Below are 19741 nucleotides of genomic sequence, written 5' to 3'. Positions count from 1 at the left end.
CCTGGGACAGTAAGATGGTATCGAGCTGAAATTGATATCACGTACTGAGGTCAGTAGTCGCTTGGCGGTGTCAGAGTTTGAAAATTGTAAGTGAAGGCATCGAGGAGTTACGGACGTTTATGCAGCATGATTTGAAACACGAAGAGCAGAGACGCGCCGCGCCGCGCCGCCTGGCCCAGTGAGCGTAGTTTGCTTTGATATAGGACCGTGTGGCGACGTAAAAAAATACTAGTTTCCACAGTAGAATGAAAGGAGAGTATCGGAAAGTGGTTAATTTGTAATTACATGTGACGAAGAAGTAGCTTTTGCGTGAGTTTGTGTAATCGGTTTTTCTTTTCGGTTTGCATTTGCGTCTTTGAGTGCGTTTTTGCCTGGGACAGTAAGATGGTATCGAGCTGAAATTGATATCACGTACTGAGGTCAGTAGTCGCTTGGCGGTGTCAGAGTTTGAAAATTGTAAGTGAAGGCATCGAGGAGTTACGGACGTTTATGCAGCATGATTTGAAACACGAAGAGCAGAGACGCGCCGCGCCGCGCCGCGCCGCCTGGCCCAGTGAGCGTAGTTTGCTTTGATATAGGACCGTGTGGCGACGTAAAAAAATACTAGTTTCCACAGTAGAATGAAAGGAGAGTATCGGAAAGTGGTTAATTTGTAATTACATGTGACGAAGAAGTAGCTTTTGCGTGAGTTTGTGTAATCGGTTTTTCTTTTCGGTTTGCATTTGCGTCTTTGAGTGCGTTTTTGCCTGGGACAGTAAGATGGTATCGAGCTGAAATTGATATCACGTACTGAGGTCAGTAGTCGCTTGGCGGTGTCAGAGTTTGAAAATTGTAAGTGAAGGCATCGAGGAGTTACGGACGTTTATGCAGCATGATTTGAAACACGAAGAGCAGAGACGCGCCGCGCCGCGCCGCGCCGCCTGGCCCAGTGAGCGTAGTTTGCTTTGATATAGGACCGTGTGGCGACGTAAAAAAATACTAGTTTCCACAGTAGAATGAAAGGAGAGTATCGGAAAGTGGTTAATTTGTAATTACATGTGACGAAGAAGTAGCTTTTGCGTGAGTTTGTGTAATCGGTTTTTCTTTTCGGTTTGCATTTGCGTCTTTGAGTGCGTTTTTGCCTGGGACAGTAAGATGGTATCGAGCTGAAATTGATATCACGTACTGAGGTCAGTAGTCGCTTGGCGGTGTCAGAGTTTGAAAATTGTAAGTGAAGGCATCGAGGAGTTACGGACGTTTATGCAGCATGATTTGAAACACGAAGAGCAGAGACGCGCCGCGCCGCGCCGCCTGGCCCAGTGAGCGTAGTTTGCTTTGATATAGGACCGTGTGGCGACGTAAAAAAATACTAGTTTCCACAGTAGAATGAAAGGAGAGTATCGGAAAGTGGTTAATTTGTAATTACATGTGACGAAGAAGTAGCTTTTGCGTGAGTTTGTGTAATCGGTTTTTCTTTTCGGTTTGCATTTGCGTCTTTGAGTGCGTTTTTGCCTGGGACAGTAAGATGGTATCGAGCTGAAATTGATATCACGTACTGAGGTCAGTAGTCGCTTGGCGGTGTCAGAGTTTGAAAATTGTAAGTGAAGGCATCGAGGAGTTACGGACGTTTATGCAGCATGATTTGAAACACGAAGAGCAGAGACGCGCCGCGCCGCGCCGCGCCGCCTGGCCCAGTGAGCGTAGTTTGCTTTGATATAGGACCGTGTGGCGACGTAAAAAAATACTAGTTTCCACAGTAGAATGAAAGGAGAGTATCGGAAAGTGGTTAATTTGTAATTACATGTGACGAAGAAGTAGCTTTTGCGTGAGTTTGTGTAATCGGTTTTTCTTTTCGGTTTGCATTTGCGTCTTTGAGTGCGTTTTTGCCTGGGACAGTAAGATGGTATCGAGCTGAAATTGATATCACGTACTGAGGTCAGTAGTCGCTTGGCGGTGTCAGAGTTTGAAAATTGTAAGTGAAGGCATCGAGGAGTTACGGACGTTTATGCAGCATGATTTGAAACACGAAGAGCAGAGACGCGCCGCGCCGCGCCGCCTGGCCCAGTGAGCGTAGTTTGCTTTGATATAGGACCGTGTGGCGACGTAAAAAAATACTAGTTTCCACAGTAGAATGAAAGGAGAGTATCGGAAAGTGGTTAATTTGTAATTACATGTGACGAAGAAGTAGCTTTTGCGTGAGTTTGTGTAATCGGTTTTTCTTTTCGGTTTGCATTTGCGTCTTTGAGTGCGTTTTTGCCTGGGACAGTAAGATGGTATCGAGCTGAAATTGATATCACGTACTGAGGTCAGTAGTCGCTTGGCGGTGTCAGAGTTTGAAAATTGTAAGTGAAGGCATCGAGGAGTTACGGACGTTTATGCAGCATGATTTGAAACACGAAGAGCAGAGACGCGCCGCGCCGCGCCGCGCCGCCTGGCCCAGTGAGCGTAGTTTGCTTTGATATAGGACCGTGTGGCGACGTAAAAAAATACTAGTTTCCACAGTAGAATGAAAGGAGAGTATCGGAAAGTGGTTAATTTGTAATTACATGTGACGAAGAAGTAGCTTTTGCGTGAGTTTGTGTAATCGGTTTTTCTTTTCGGTTTGCATTTGCGTCTTTGAGTGCGTTTTTGCCTGGGACAGTAAGATGGTATCGAGCTGAAATTGATATCACGTACTGAGGTCAGTAGTCGCTTGGCGGTGTCAGAGTTTGAAAATTGTAAGTGAAGGCATCGAGGAGTTACGGACGTTTATGCAGCATGATTTGAAACACGAAGAGCAGAGACGCGCCGCGCCGCGCCGCGCCGCCTGGCCCAGTCAGCGTAGTTTGCTTTGATATAGGACCGTGTGGCGACGTAAAAAAATACTAGTTTCCACAGTAGAATGAAAGGAGAGTATCGGAAAGTGGTTAATTTGTAATTACATGTGACGAAGAAGTAGCTTTTGCGTGAGTTTGTGTAATCGGTTTTTCTTTTCGGTTTGCATTTGCGTCTTTGAGTGCGTTTTTGCCTGGGACAGTAAGATGGTATCGAGCTGAAATTGATATCACGTACTGAGGTCAGTAGTCGCTTGGCGGTGTCAGAGTTTGAAAATTGTAAGTGAAGGCATCGAGGAGTTACGGACGTTTATGCAGCATGATTTGAAACACGAAGAGCAGAGACGCGCCGCGCCGCGCCGCCTGGCCCAGTGAGCGTAGTTTGCTTTGATATAGGACCGTGTGGCGACGTAAAAAAATACTAGTTTCCACAGTAGAATGAAAGGAGAGTATCGGAAAGTGGTTAATTTGTAATTACATGTGACGAAGAAGTAGCTTTTGCGTGAGTTTGTGTAATCGGTTTTTCTTTTCGGTTTGCATTTGCGTCTTTGAGTGCGTTTTTGCCTGGGACAGTAAGATGGTATCGAGCTGAAATTGATATCACGTACTGAGGTCAGTAGTCGCTTGGCGGTGTCAGAGTTTGAAAATTGTAAGTGAAGGCATCGAGGAGTTACGGACGTTTATGCAGCATGATTTGAAACACGAAGAGCAGAGACGCGCCGCGCCGCGCCGCCTGGCCCAGTGAGCGTAGTTTGCTTTGATATAGGACCGTGTGGCGACGTAAAAAAATACTAGTTTCCACAGTAGAATGAAAGGAGAGTATCGGAAAGTGGTTAATTTGTAATTACATGTGACGAAGAAGTAGCTTTTGCGTGAGTTTGTGTAATCGGTTTTTCTTTTCGGTTTGCATTTGCGTCTTTGAGTGCGTTTTTGCCTGGGACAGTAAGATGGTATCGAGCTGAAATTGATATCACGTACTGAGGTCAGTAGTCGCTTGGCGGTGTCAGAGTTTGAAAATTGTAAGTGAAGGCATCGAGGAGTTACGGACGTTTATGCAGCATGATTTGAAACACGAAGAGCAGAGACGCGCCGCGCCGCGCCGCGCCGCCTGGCCCAGTGAGCGTAGTTTGCTTTGATATAGGACCGTGTGGCGACGTAAAAAAATACTAGTTTCCACAGTAGAATGAAAGGAGAGTATCGGAAAGTGGTTAATTTGTAATTACATGTGACGAAGAAGTAGCTTTTGCGTGAGTTTGTGTAATCGGTTTTTCTTTTCGGTTTGCATTTGCGTCTTTGAGTGCGTTTTTGCCTGGGACAGTAAGATGGTATCGAGCTGAAATTGATATCACGTACTGAGGTCAGTAGTCGCTTGGCGGTGTCAGAGTTTGAAAATTGTAAGTGAAGGCATCGAGGAGTTACGGACGTTTATGCAGCATGATTTGAAACACGAAGAGCAGGGACGCGCCGCGCCGCGCCGCGCCGCCTGGCCCAGTGAGCGTAGTTTGCTTTGATATAGGACCGTGTGGCGACGTAAAAAAATACTAGTTTCCACAGTAGAATGAAAGGAGAGTATCGGAAAGTGGTTAATTTGTAATTACATGTGACGAAGAAGTAGCTTTTGCGTGAGTTTGTGTAATCGGTTTTTCTTTTCGGTTTGCATTTGCGTCTTTGAGTGCGTTTTTGCCTGGGACAGTAAGATGGTATCGAGCTGAAATTGATATCACGTACTGAGGTCAGTAGTCGCTTGGCGGTGTCAGAGTTTGAAAATTGTAAGTGAAGGCATCGAGGAGTTACGGACGTTTATGCTGCATGATTTGAAACACGAAGAGCAGAGACGCGCCGCGCCGCGCCGCGCCGCCTGGCCCAGTGAGCGTAGTTTGCTTTGATATAGGACCGTGTGGCGACGTAAAAAAATACTAGTTTCCACAGTAGAATGAAAGGAGAGTATCGGAAAGTGGTTAATTTGTAATTACATGTGACGAAGAAGTAGCTTTTGCGTGAGTTTGTGTAATCGGTTTTTCTTTTCGGTTTGCATTTGCGTCTTTGAGTGCGTTTTTGCCTGGGACAGTAAGATGGTATCGAGCTGAAATTGATATCACGTACTGAGGTCAGTAGTCGCTTGGCGGTGTCAGAGTTTGAAAATTGTAAGTGAAGGCATCGAGGAGTTACGGACGTTTATGCAGCATGATTTGAAACACGAAGAGCAGAGACGCGCCGCGCCGCGCCGCGCCGCCTGGCCCAGTGAGCGTAGTTTGCTTTGATATAGGACCGTGTGGCGACGTAAAAAAATACTAGTTTCCACAGTAGAATGAAAGGAGAGTATCGGAAAGTGGTTAATTTGTAATTACATGTGACGAAGAAGTAGCTTTTGCGTGAGTTTGTGTAATCGGTTTTTCTTTTCGGTTTGCATTTGCGTCTTTGAGTGCGTTTTTGCCTGGGACAGTAAGATGGTATCGAGCTGAAATTGATATCACGTACTGAGGTCAGTAGTCGCTTGGCGGTGTCAGAGTTTGAAAATTGTAAGTGAAGGCATCGAGGAGTTACGGACGTTTATGCAGCATGATTTGAAACACGAAGAGCAGAGACGCGCCGCGCCGCGCCGCGCCGCCTGGCCCAGTGAGCGTAGTTTGCTTTGATATAGGACCGTGTGGCGACGTAAAAAAATACTAGTTTCCACAGTAGAATGAAAGGAGAGTATCGGAAAGTGGTTAATTTGTAATTACATGTGACGAAGAAGTAGCTTTTGCGTGAGTTTGTGTAATCGGTTTTTCTTTTCGGTTTGCATTTGCGTCTTTGAGTGCGTTTTTGCCTGGGACAGTAAGATGGTATCGAGCTGAAATTGATATCACGTACTGAGGTCAGTAGTCGCTTGGCGGTGTCAGAGTTTGAAAATTGTAAGTGAAGGCATCGAGGAGTTACGGACGTTTATGCAGCATGATTTGAAACACGAAGAGCAGAGACGCGCCGCGCCGCGCCGCCTGGCCCAGTGAGCGTAGTTTGCTTTGATATAGGACCGTGTGGCGACGTAAAAAAATACTAGTTTCCACAGTAGAATGAAAGGAGAGTATCGGAAAGTGGTTAATTTGTAATTACATGTGACGAAGAAGTAGCTTTTGCGTGAGTTTGTGTAATCGGTTTTTCTTTTCGGTTTGCATTTGCGTCTTTGAGTGCGTTTTTGCCTGGGACAGTAAGATGGTATCGAGCTGAAATTGATATCACGTACTGAGGTCAGTAGTCGCTTGGCGGTGTCAGAGTTTGAAAATTGTAAGTGAAGGCATCGAGGAGTTACGGACGTTTATGCAGCATGATTTGAAACACGAAGAGCAGAGACGCGCCGCGCCGCGCCGCCTGGCCCAGTGAGCGTAGTTTGCTTTGATATAGGACCGTGTGGCGACGTAAAAAAATACTAGTTTCCACAGTAGAATGAAAGGAGAGTATCGGAAAGTGGTTAATTTGTAATTACATGTGACGAAGAAGTAGCTTTTGCGTGAGTTTGTGTAATCGGTTTTTCTTTTCGGTTTGCATTTGCGTCTTTGAGTGCGTTTTTGCCTGGGACAGTAAGATGGTATCGAGCTGAAATTGATATCACGTACTGAGGTCAGTAGTCGCTTGGCGGTGTCAGAGTTTGAAAATTGTAAGTGAAGGCATCGAGGAGTTACGGACGTTTATGCAGCATGATTTGAAACACGAAGAGCAGAGACGCGCCGCGCCGCGCCGCGCCGCCTGGCCCAGTGAGCGTAGTTTGCTTTGATATAGGACCGTGTGGCGACGTAAAAAAATACTAGTTTCCACAGTAGAATGAAAGGAGAGCATCGGAAAGTGGTTAATTTGTAATTACATGTGACGAAGAAGTAGCTTTTGCGTGAGTTTGTGTAATCGGTTTTTCTTTTCGGTTTGCATTTGCGTCTTTGAGTGCGTTTTTGCCTGGGACAGTAAGATGGTATCGAGCTGAAATTGATATCACGTACTGAGGTCAGTAGTCGCTTGGCGGTGTCAGAGTTTGAAAATTGTAAGTGAAGGCATCGAGGAGTTACGGACGTTTATGCAGCATGATTTGAAACACGAAGAGCAGAGACGCGCCGCGCCGCGCCGCGCCGCCTGGCCCAGTGAGCGTAGTTTGCTTTGATATAGGACCGTGTGGCGACGTAAAAAAATACTAGTTTCCACAGTAGAATGAAAGGAGAGTATCGGAAAGTGGTTAATTTGTAATTACATGTGACGAAGAAGTAGCTTTTGCGTGAGTTTGTGTAATCGGTTTTTCTTTTCGGTTTGCATTTGCGTCTTTGAGTGCGTTTTTGCCTGGGACAGTAAGATGGTATCGAGCTGAAATTGATATCACGTACTGAGGTCAGTAGTCGCTTGGCGGTGTCAGAGTTTGAAAATTGTAAGTGAAGGCATCGAGGAGTTACGGACGTTTATGCAGCATGATTTGAAACACGAAGAGCAGAGACGCGCCGCGCCGCGCCGCCTGGCCCAGTGAGCGTAGTTTGCTTTGATATAGGACCGTGTGGCGACGTAAAAAAATACTAGTTTCCACAGTAGAATGAAAGGAGAGTATCGGAAAGTGGTTAATTTGTAATTACATGTGACGAAGAAGTAGCTTTTGCGTGAGTTTGTGTAATCGGTTTTTCTTTTCGGTTTGCATTTGCGTCTTTGAGTGCGTTTTTGCCTGGGACAGTAAGATGGTATCGAGCTGAAATTGATATCACGTACTGAGGTCAGTAGTCGCTTGGCGGTGTCAGAGTTTGAAAATTGTAAGTGAAGGCATCGAGGAGTTACGGACGTTTATGCAGCATGATTTGAAACACGAAGAGCAGAGACGCGCCGCGCCGCGCCGCGCCGCCTGGCCCAGTGAGCGTAGTTTGCTTTGATATAGGACCGTGTGGCGACGTAAAAAAATACTAGTTTCCACAGTAGAATGAAAGGAGAGTATCGGAAAGTGGTTAATTTGTAATTACATGTGACGAAGAAGTAGCTTTTGCGTGAGTTTGTGTAATCGGTTTTTCTTTTCGGTTTGCATTTGCGTCTTTGAGTGCGTTTTTGCCTGGGACAGTAAGATGGTATCGAGCTGAAATTGATATCACGTACTGAGGTCAGTAGTCGCTTGGCGGTGTCAGATTTTGAAAATTGTAAGTGAAGGCATCGAGGAGTTACGGACGTTTATGCAGCATGATTTGAAACACGAAGAGCAGAGACGCGCCGCGCCGCGCCGCGCCGCCTGGCCCAGTGAGCGTAGTTTGCTTTGATATAGGACCGTGTGGCGACGTAAAAAAATACTAGTTTCCACAGTAGAATGAAAGGAGAGTATCGGAAAGTGGTTAATTTGTAATTACATGTGACGAAGAAGTAGCTTTTGCGTGAGTTTGTGTAATCGGTTTTTCTTTTCGGTTTGCATTTGCGTCTTTGAGTGCGTTTTTGCCTGGGACAGTAAGATGGTATCGAGCTGAAATTGATATCACGTACTGAGGTCAGTAGTCGCTTGGCGGTGTCAGAGTTTGAAAATTGTAAGTGAAGGCATCGAGGAGTTACGGACGTTTATGCAGCATGATTTGAAACACGAAGAGCAGAGACGCGCCGCGCCGCGCCGCCTGGCCCAGTGAGCGTAGTTTGCTTTGATATAGGACCGTGTGGCGACGTAAAAAAATACTAGTTTCCACAGTAGAATGAAAGGAGAGTATCGGAAAGTGGTTAATTTGTAATTACATGTGACGAAGAAGTAGCTTTTGCGTGAGTTTGTGTAATCGGTTTTTCTTTTCGGTTTGCATTTGCGTCTTTGAGTGCGTTTTTGCCTGGGACAGTAAGATGGTATCGAGCTGAAATTGATATCACGTACTGAGGTCAGTAGTCGCTTGGCGGTGTCAGAGTTTGAAAATTGTAAGTGAAGGCATCGAGGAGTTACGGACGTTTATGCAGCATGATTTGAAACACGAAGAGCAGAGACGCGCCGCGCCGCGCCGCCTGGCCCAGTGAGCGTAGTTTGCTTTGATATAGGACCGTGTGGCGACGTAAAAAAATACTAGTTTCCACAGTAGAATGAAAGGAGAGTATCGGAAAGTGGTTAATTTGTAATTACATGTGACGAAGAAGTAGCTTTTGCGTGAGTTTGTGTAATCGGTTTTTCTTTTCGGTTTGCATTTGCGTCTTTGAGTGCGTTTTTGCCTGGGACAGTAAGATGGTATCGAGCTGAAATTGATATCACGTACTGAGGTCAGTAGTCGCTTGGCGGTGTCAGAGTTTGAAAATTGTAAGTGAAGGCATCGAGGAGTTACGGACGTTTATGCAGCATGATTTGAAACACGAAGAGCAGAGACGCGCCGCGCCGCGCCGCCTGGCCCAGTGAGCGTAGTTTGCTTTGATATAGGACCGTGTGGCGACGTAAAAAAATACTAGTTTCCACAGTAGAATGAAAGGAGAGTATCGGAAAGTGGTTAATTTGTAATTACATGTGACGAAGAAGTAGCTTTTGCGTGAGTTTGTGTAATCGGTTTTTCTTTTCGGTTTGCATTTGCGTCTTTGAGTGCGTTTTTGCCTGGGACAGTAAGATGGTATCGAGCTGAAATTGATATCACGTACTGAGGTCAGTAGTCGCTTGGCGGTGTCAGAGTTTGAAAATTGTAAGTGAAGGCATCGAGGAGTTACGGACGTTTATGCAGCATGATTTGAAACACGAAGAGCAGAGACGCGCCGCGCCGCGCCGCCTGGCCCAGTGAGCGTAGTTTGCTTTGATATAGGACCGTGTGGCGACGTAAAAAAATACTAGTTTCCACAGTAGAATGAAAGGAGAGTATCGGAAAGTGGTTAATTTGTAATTACATGTGACGAAGAAGTAGCTTTTGCGTGAGTTTGTGTAATCGGTTTTTCTTTTCGGTTTGCATTTGCGTCTTTGAGTGCGTTTTTGCCTGGGACAGTAAGATGGTATCGAGCTGAAATTGATATCACGTACTGAGGTCAGTAGTCGCTTGGCGGTGTCAGAGTTTGAAAATTGTAAGTGAAGGCATCGAGGAGTTACGGACGTTTATGCAGCATGATTTGAAACACGAAGAGCAGAGACGCGCCGCGCCGCGCCGCGCCGCCTGGCCCAGTGAGCGTAGTTTGCTTTGATATAGGACCGTGTGGCGACGTAAAAAAATACTAGTTTCCACAGTAGAATGAAAGGAGAGCATCGGAAAGTGGTTAATTTGTAATTACATGTGACGAAGAAGTAGCTTTTGCGTGAGTTTGTGTAATCGGTTTTTCTTTTCGGTTTGCATTTGCGTCTTTGAGTGCGTTTTTGCCTGGGACAGTAAGATGGTATCGAGCTGAAATTGATATCACGTACTGAGGTCAGTAGTCGCTTGGCGGTGTCAGAGTTTGAAAATTGTAAGTGAAGGCATCGAGGAGTTACGGACGTTTATGCAGCATGATTTGAAACACGAAGAGCAGAGACGCGCCGCGCCGCGCCGCGCCGCCTGGCCCAGTGAGCGTAGTTTGCTTTGATATAGGACCGTGTGGCGACGTAAAAAAATACTAGTTTCCACAGTAGAATGAAAGGAGAGTATCGGAAAGTGGTTAATTTGTAATTACATGTGACGAAGAAGTAGCTTTTGCGTGAGTTTGTGTAATCGGTTTTTCTTTTCGGTTTGCATTTGCGTCTTTGAGTGCGTTTTTGCCTGGGACAGTAAGATGGTATCGAGCTGAAATTGATATCACGTACTGAGGTCAGTAGTCGCTTGGCGGTGTCAGAGTTTGAAAATTGTAAGTGAAGGCATCGAGGAGTTACGGACGTTTATGCAGCATGATTTGAAACACGAAGAGCAGAGACGCGCCGCGCCGCGCCGCCTGGCCCAGTGAGCGTAGTTTGCTTTGATATAGGACCGTGTGGCGACGTAAAAAAATACTAGTTTCCACAGTAGAATGAAAGGAGAGTATCGGAAAGTGGTTAATTTGTAATTACATGTGACGAAGAAGTAGCTTTTGCGTGAGTTTGTGTAATCGGTTTTTCTTTTCGGTTTGCATTTGCGTCTTTGAGTGCGTTTTTGCCTGGGACAGTAAGATGGTATCGAGCTGAAATTGATATCACGTACTGAGGTCAGTAGTCGCTTGGCGGTGTCAGATTTTGAAAATTGTAAGTGAAGGCATCGAGGAGTTACGGACGTTTATGCAGCATGATTTGAAACACGAAGAGCAGAGACGCGCCGCGCCGCGCCGCCTGGCCCAGTGAGCGTAGTTTGCTTTGATATAGGACCGTGTGGCGACGTAAAAAAATACTAGTTTCCACAGTAGAATGAAAGGAGAGTATCGGAAAGTGGTTAATTTGTAATTACATGTGACGAAGAAGTAGCTTTTGCGTGAGTTTGTGTAATCGGTTTTTCTTTTCGGTTTGCATTTGCGTCTTTGAGTGCGTTTTTGCCTGGGACAGTAAGATGGTATCGAGCTGAAATTGATATCACGTACTGAGGTCAGTAGTCGCTTGGCGGTGTCAGAGTTTGAAAATTGTAAGTGAAGGCATCGAGGAGTTACGGACGTTTATGCAGCATGATTTGAAACACGAAGAGCAGAGACGCGCCGCGCCGCGCCGCGCCGCCTGGCCCAGTGAGCGTAGTTTGCTTTGATATAGGACCGTGTGGCGACGTAAAAAAATACTAGTTTCCACAGTAGAATGAAAGGAGAGTATCGGAAAGTGGTTAATTTGTAATTACATGTGACGAAGAAGTAGCTTTTGCGTGAGTTTGTGTAATCGGTTTTTCTTTTCGGTTTGCATTTGCGTCTTTGAGTGCGTTTTTGCCTGGGACAGTAAGATGGTATCGAGCTGAAATTGATATCACGTACTGAGGTCAGTAGTCGCTTGGCGGTGTCAGAGTTTGAAAATTGTAAGTGAAGGCATCGAGGAGTTACGGACGTTTATGCAGCATGATTTGAAACACGAAGAGCAGAGACGCGCCGCGCCGCGCCGCCTGGCCCAGTGAGCGTAGTTTGCTTTGATATAGGACCGTGTGGCGACGTAAAAAAATACTAGTTTCCACAGTAGAATGAAAGGAGAGTATCGGAAAGTGGTTAATTTGTAATTACATGTGACGAAGAAGTAGCTTTTGCGTGAGTTTGTGTAATCGGTTTTTCTTTTCGGTTTGCATTTGCGTCTTTGAGTGCGTTTTTGCCTGGGACAGTAAGATGGTATCGAGCTGAAATTGATATCACGTACTGAGGTCAGTAGTCGCTTGGCGGTGTCAGAGTTTGAAAATTGTAAGTGAAGGCATCGAGGAGTTACGGACGTTTATGCAGCATGATTTGAAACACGAAGAGCAGAGACGCGCCGCGCCGCGCCGCCTGGCCCAGTGAGCGTAGTTTGCTTTGATATAGGACCGTGTGGCGACGTAAAAAAATACTAGTTTCCACAGTAGAATGAAAGGAGAGTATCGGAAAGTGGTTAATTTGTAATTACATGTGACGAAGAAGTAGCTTTTGCGTGAGTTTGTGTAATCGGTTTTTCTTTTCGGTTTGCATTTGCGTCTTTGAGTGCGTTTTTGCCTGGGACAGTAAGATGGTATCGAGCTGAAATTGATATCACGTACTGAGGTCAGTAGTCGCTTGGCGGTGTCAGAGTTTGAAAATTGTAAGTGAAGGCATCGAGGAGTTACGGACGTTTATGCAGCATGATTTGAAACACGAAGAGCAGAGACGCGCCGCGCCGCGCCGCCTGGCCCAGTGAGCGTAGTTTGCTTTGATATAGGACCGTGTGGCGACGTAAAAAAATACTAGTTTCCACAGTAGAATGAAAGGAGAGTATCGGAAAGTGGTTAATTTGTAATTACATGTGACGAAGAAGTAGCTTTTGCGTGAGTTTGTGTAATCGGTTTTTCTTTTCGGTTTGCATTTGCGTCTTTGAGTGCGTTTTTGCCTGGGGCAGTAAGATGGTATCGAGCTGAAATTGATATCACGTACTGAGGTCAGTAGTCGCTTGGCGGTGTCAGAGTTTGAAAATTGTAAGTGAAGGCATCGAGGAGTTACGGACGTTTATGCAGCATGATTTGAAACACGAAGAGCAGAGACGCGCCGCGCCGCGCCGCCTGGCCCAGTGAGCGTAGTTTGCTTTGATATAGGACCGTGTGGCGACGTAAAAAAATACTAGTTTCCACAGTAGAATGAAAGGAGAGTATCGGAAAGTGGTTAATTTGTAATTACATGTGACGAAGAAGTAGCTTTTGCGTGAGTTTGTGTAATCGGTTTTTCTTTTCGGTTTGCATTTGCGTCTTTGAGTGCGTTTTTGCCTGGGACAGTAAGATGGTATCGAGCTGAAATTGATATCACGTACTGAGGTCAGTAGTCGCTTGGCGGTGTCAGAGTTTGAAAATTGTAAGTGAAGGCATCGAGGAGTTACGGACGTTTATGCAGCATGATTTGAAACACGAAGAGCAGAGACGCGCCGCGCCGCGCCGCCTGGCCCAGTGAGCGTAGTTTGCTTTGATATAGGACCGTGTGGCGACGTAAAAAAATACTAGTTTCCACAGTAGAATGAAAGGAGAGTATCGGAAAGTGGTTAATTTGTAATTACATGTGACGAAGAAGTAGCTTTTGCGTGAGTTTGTGTAATCGGTTTTTCTTTTCGGTTTGCATTTGCGTCTTTGAGTGCGTTTTTGCCTGGGACAGTAAGATGGTATCGAGCTGAAATTGATATCACGTACTGAGGTCAGTAGTCGCTTGTCGGTGTCAGAGTTTGAAAATTGTAAGTGAAGGCATCGAGGAGTTACGGACGTTTATGCAGCATGATTTGAAACACGAAGAGCAGAGACGCGCCGCGCCGCGCCGCCTGGCCCAGTGAGCGTAGTTTGCTTTGATATAGGACCGTGTGGCGACGTAAAAAAATACTAGTTTCCACAGTAGAATGAAAGGAGAGTATCGGAAAGTGGTTAATTTGTAATTACATGTGACGAAGAAGTAGCTTTTGCGTGAGTTTGTGTAATCGGTTTTTCTTTTCGGTTTGCATTTGCGTCTTTGAGTGCGTTTTTGCCTGGGACAGTAAGATGGTATCGAGCTGAAATTGATATCACGTACTGAGGTCAGTAGTCGCTTGGCGGTGTCAGAGTTTGAAAATTGTAAGTGAAGGCATCGAGGAGTTACGGACGTTTATGCAGCATGATTTGAAACACGAAGAGCAGAGACGCGCCGCGCCGCGCCGCCTGGCCCAGTGAGCGTAGTTTGCTTTGATATAGGACCGTGTGGCGACGTAAAAAAATACTAGTTTCCACAGTAGAATGAAAGGAGAGTATCGGAAAGTGGTTAATTTGTAATTACATGTGACGAAGAAGTAGCTTTTGCGTGAGTTTGTGTAATCGGTTTTTCTTTTCGGTTTGCATTTGCGTCTTTGAGTGCGTTTTTGCCTGGGACAGTAAGATGGTATCGAGCTGAAATTGATATCACGTACTGAGGTCAGTAGTCGCTTGGCGGTGTCAGAGTTTGAAAATTGTAAGTGAAGGCATCGAGGAGTTACGGACGTTTATGCAGCATGATTTGAAACACGAAGAGCAGAGACGCGCCGCGCCGCGCCGCGCCGCCTGGCCCAGTGAGCGTAGTTTGCTTTGATATAGGACCGTGTGGCGACGTAAAAAAATACTAGTTTCCACAGTAGAATGAAAGGAGAGTATCGGAAAGTGGTTAATTTGTAATTACATGTGACGAAGAAGTAGCTTTTGCGTGAGTTTGTGTAATCGGTTTTTCTTTTCGGTTTGCATTTGCGTCTTTGAGTGCGTTTTTGCCTGGGACAGTAAGATGGTATCGAGCTGAAATTGATATCACGTACTGAGGTCAGTAGTCGCTTGGCGGTGTCAGAGTTTGAAAATTGTAAGTGAAGGCATCGAGGAGTTACGGACGTTTATGCAGCATGATTTGAAACACGAAGAGCAGAGACGCGCCGCGCCGCGCCGCCTGGCCCAGTGAGCGTAGTTTGCTTTGATATAGGACCGTGTGGCGACGTAAAAAAATACTAGTTTCCACAGTAGAATGAAAGGAGAGTATCGGAAAGTGGTTAATTTGTAATTACATGTGACGAAGAAGTAGCTTTTGCGTGAGTTTGTGTAATCGGTTTTTCTTTTCGGTTTGCATTTGCGTCTTTGAGTGCGTTTTTGCCTGGGACAGTAAGATGGTATCGAGCTGAAATTGATATCACGTACTGAGGTCAGTAGTCGCTTGGCGGTGTCAGAGTTTGAAAATTGTAAGTGAAGGCATCGAGGAGTTACGGACGTTTATGCAGCATGATTTGAAACACGAAGAGCAGAGACGCGCCGCGCCGCGCCGCCTGGCCCAGTGAGCGTAGTTTGCTTTGATATAGGACCGTGTGGCGACGTAAAAAAATACTAGTTTCCACAGTAGAATGAAAGGAGAGTATCGGAAAGTGGTTAATTTGTAATTACATGTGACGAAGAAGTAGCTTTTGCGTGAGTTTGTGTAATCGGTTTTTCTTTTCGGTTTGCATTTGCGTCTTTGAGTGCGTTTTTGCCTGGGACAGTAAGATGGTATCGAGCTGAAATTGATATCACGTACTGAGGTCAGTAGTCGCTTGGCGGTGTCAGAGTTTGAAAATTGTAAGTGAAGGCATCGAGGAGTTACGGACGTTTATGCAGCATGATTTGAAACACGAAGAGCAGAGACGCGCCGCGCCGCGCCGCGCCGCCTGGCCCAGTGAGCGTAGTTTGCTTTGATATAGGACCGTGTGGCGACGTAAAAAAATACTAGTTTCCACAGTAGAATGAAAGGAGAGTATCGGAAAGTGGTTAATTTGTAATTACATGTGACGAAGAAGTAGCTTTTGCGTGAGTTTGTGTAATCGGTTTTTCTTTTCGGTTTGCATTTGCGTCTTTGAGTGCGTTTTTGCCTGGGACAGTAAGATGGTATCGAGCTGAAATTGATATCACGTACTGAGGTCAGTAGTCGCTTGGCGGTGTCAGAGTTTGAAAATTGTAAGTGAAGGCATCGAGGAGTTACGGACGTTTATGCAGCATGATTTGAAACACGAAGAGCAGAGACGCGCCGCGCCGCGCCGCGCCGCCTGGCCCAGTGAGCGTAGTTTGCTTTGATATAGGACCGTGTGGCGACGTAAAAAAATACTAGTTTCCACAGTAGAATGAAAGGAGAGTATCGGAAAGTGGTTAATTTGTAATTACATGTGACGAAGAAGTAGCTTTTGCGTGAGTTTGTGTAATCGGTTTTTCTTTTCGGTTTGCATTTGCGTCTTTGAGTGCGTTTTTGCCTGGGACAGTAAGATGGTATCGAGCTGAAATTGATATCACGTACTGAGGTCAGTAGTCGCTTGGCGGTGTCAGAGTTTGAAAATTGTAAGTGAAGGCATCGAGGAGTTACGGACGTTTATGCAGCATGATTTGAAACACGAAGAGCAGAGACGCGCCGCGCCGCGCCGCGCCGCCTGGCCCAGTGAGCGTAGTTTGCTTTGATATAGGACCGTGTGGCGACGTAAAAAAATACTAGTTTCCACAGTAGAATGAAAGGAGAGTATCGGAAAGTGGTTAATTTGTAATTACATGTGACGAAGAAGTAGCTTTTGCGTGAGTTTGTGTAATCGGTTTTTCTTTTCGGTTTGCATTTGCGTCTTTGAGTGCGTTTTTGCCTGGGACAGTAAGATGGTATCGAGCTGAAATTGATATCACGTACTGAGGTCAGTAGTCGCTTGGCGGTGTCAGAGTTTGAAAATTGTAAGTGAAGGCATCGAGGAGTTACGGACGTTTATGCAGCATGATTTGAAACACGAAGAGCAGAGACGCGCCGCGCCGCGCCGCCTGGCCCAGTGAGCGTAGTTTGCTTTGATATAGGACCGTGTGGCGACGTAAAAAAATACTAGTTTCCACAGTAGAATGAAAGGAGAGTATCGGAAAGTGGTTAATTTGTAATTACATGTGACGAAGAAGTAGCTTTTGCGTGAGTTTGTGTAATCGGTTTTTCTTTTCGGTTTGCATTTGCGTCTTTGAGTGCGTTTTTGCCTGGGACAGTAAGATGGTATCGAGCTGAAATTGATATCACGTACTGAGGTCAGTAGTCGCTTGGCGGTGTCAGAGTTTGAAAATTGTAAGTGAAGGCATCGAGGAGTTACGGACGTTTATGCAGCATGATTTGAAACACGAAGAGCAGAGACGCGCCGCGCCGCGCCGCGCCGCCTGGCCCAGTGAGCGTAGTTTGCTTTGATATAGGACCGTGTGGCGACGTAAAAAAATACTAGTTTCCACAGTAGAATGAAAGGAGAGTATCGGAAAGTGGTTAATTTGTAATTACATGTGACGAAGAAGTAGCTTTTGCGTGAGTTTGTGTAATCGGTTTTTCTTTTCGGTTTGCATTTGCGTCTTTGAGTGCGTTTTTGCCTGGGACAGTAAGATGGTATCGAGCTGAAATTGATATCACGTACTGAGGTCAGTAGTCGCTTGGCGGTGTCAGAGTTTGAAAATTGTAAGTGAAGGCATCGAGGAGTTACGGACGTTTATGCAGCATGATTTGAAACACGAAGAGCAGAGACGCGCCGCGCCGCGCCGCCTGGCCCAGTGAGCGTAGTTTGCTTTGATATAGGACCGTGTGGCGACGTAAAAAAATACTAGTTTCCACAGTAGAATGAAAGGAGAGTATCGGAAAGTGGTTAATTTGTAATTACATGTGACGAAGAAGTAGCTTTTGCGTGAGTTTGTGTAATCGGTTTTTCTTTTCGGTTTGCATTTGCGTCTTTGAGTGCATTTTTGCCTGGGACAGTAAGATGGTATCGAGCTGAAATTGATATCACGTACTGAGGTCAGTAGTCGCTTGGCGGTGTCAGAGTTTGAAAATTGTAAGTGAAGGCATCGAGGAGTTACGGACGTTTATGCAGCATGATTTGAAACACGAAGAGCAGAGACGCGCCGCGCCGCGCCGCCTGGCCCAGTGAGCGTAGTTTGCTTTGATATAGGACCGTGTGGCGACGTAAAAAAATACTAGTTTCCACAGTAGAATGAAAGGAGAGTATCGGAAAGTGGTTAATTTGTAATTACATGTGACGAAGAAGTAGCTTTTGCGTGAGTTTGTGTAATCGGTTTTTCTTTTCGGTTTGCATTTGCGTCTTTGAGTGCGTTTTTGCCTGGGACAGTAAGATGGTATCGAGCTGAAATTGATATCACGTACTGAGGTCAGTAGTCGCTTGGCGGTGTCAGAGTTTGAAAATTGTAAGTGAAGGCATCGAGGAGTTACGGACGTTTATGCAGCATGATTTGAAACACGAAGAGCAGAGACGCGCCGCGCCGCGCCGCCTGGCCCAGTGAGCGTAGTTTGCTTTGATATAGGACCGTGTGGCGACGTAAAAAAATACTAGTTTCCACAGTAGAATGAAAGGAGAGTATCGGAAAGTGGTTAATTTGTAATTACATGTGACGAAGAAGTAGCTTTTGCGTGAGTTTGTGTAATCGGTTTTTCTTTTCGGTTTGCATTTGCGTCTTTGAGTGCGTTTTTGCCTGGGACAGTAAGATGGTATCGAGCTGAAATTGATATCACGTACTGAGGTCAGTAGTCGCTTGGCGGTGTCAGAGTTTGAAAATTGTAAGTGAAGGCATCGAGGAGTTACGGACGTTTATGCAGCATGATTTGAAACACGAAGAGCAGAGACGCGCCGCGCCGCGCCGCCTGGCCCAGTGAGCGTAGTTTGCTTTGATATAGGACCGTGTGGCGACGTAAAAAAATACTAGTTTCCACAGTAGAATGAAAGGAGAGTATCGGAAAGTGGTTAATTTGTAATTACATGTGACGAAGAAGTAGCTTTTGCGTGAGTTTGTGTAATCGGTTTTTCTTTTCGGTTTGCATTTGCGTCTTTGAGTGCGTTTTTGCCTGGGACAGTAAGATGGTATCGAGCTGAAATTGATATCACGTACTGAGGTCAGTAGTCGCTTGGCGGTGTCAGAGTTTGAAAATTGTAAGTGAAGGCATCGAGGAGTTACGGACGTTTATGCAGCATGATTTGAAACACGAAGAGCAGAGACGCGCCGCGCCGCGCCGCGCCGCCTGGCCCAGTGAGCGTAGTTTGCTTTGATATAGGACCGTGTGGCGACGTAAAAAAATACTAGTTTCCACAGTAGAATGAAAGGAGAGTATCGGAAAGTGGTTAATTTGTAATTACATGTGACGAAGAAGTAGCTTTTGCGTGAGTTTGTGTAATCGGTTTTTCTTTTCGGTTTGCATTTGCGTCTTTGAGTGCGTTTTTGCCTGGGACAGTAAGATGGTATCGAGCTGAAATTGATATCACGTACTGAGGTCAGTAGTCGCTTGGCGGTGTCAGAGTTTGAAAATTGTAAGTGAAGGCATCGAGGAGTTACGGACGTTTATGCAGCATGATTTGAAACACGAAGAGCAGAGACGCGCCGCGCCGCGCCGCCTGGCCCAGTGAGCGTAGTTTGCTTTGATATAGGACCGTGTGGCGACGTAAAAAAATACTAGTTTCCACAGTAGAATGAAAGGAGAGTATCGGAAAGTGGTTAATTTGTAATTACATGTGACGAAGAAGTAGCTTTTGCGTGAGTTTGTGTAATCGGTTTTTCTTTTCGGTTTGCATTTGCGTCTTTGAGTGCGTTTTTGCCTGGGACAGTAAGATGGTATCGAGCTGAAATTGATATCACGTACTGAGGTCAGTAGTCGCTTGGCGGTGTCAGAGTTTGAAAATTGTAAGTGAAGGCATCGAGGAGTTACGGACGTTTATGCAGCATGATTTGAAACACGAAGAGCAGAGACGCGCCGCGCCGCGCCGCGCCGCCTGGCCCAGTGAGCGTAGTTTGCTTTGATATAGGACCGTGTGGCGACGTAAAAAAATACTAGTTTCCACAGTAGAATGAAAGGAGAGTATCGGAAAGTGGTTAATTTGTAATTACATGTGACGAAGAAGTAGCTTTTGCGTGAGTTTGTGTAATCGGTTTTTCTTTTCGGTTTGCATTTGCGTCTTTGAGTGCGTTTTTGCCTGGGACAGT

The sequence above is a fragment of the Schistocerca americana genome, chromosome 11 (assembly GCF_021461395.2).
Source record: "Schistocerca americana isolate TAMUIC-IGC-003095 chromosome 11, iqSchAmer2.1, whole genome shotgun sequence".
Lineage (NCBI taxonomy): Eukaryota > Metazoa > Arthropoda > Insecta > Orthoptera > Acrididae > Schistocerca > Schistocerca americana.
This window is presented reverse-complemented; position numbering follows the sequence as displayed.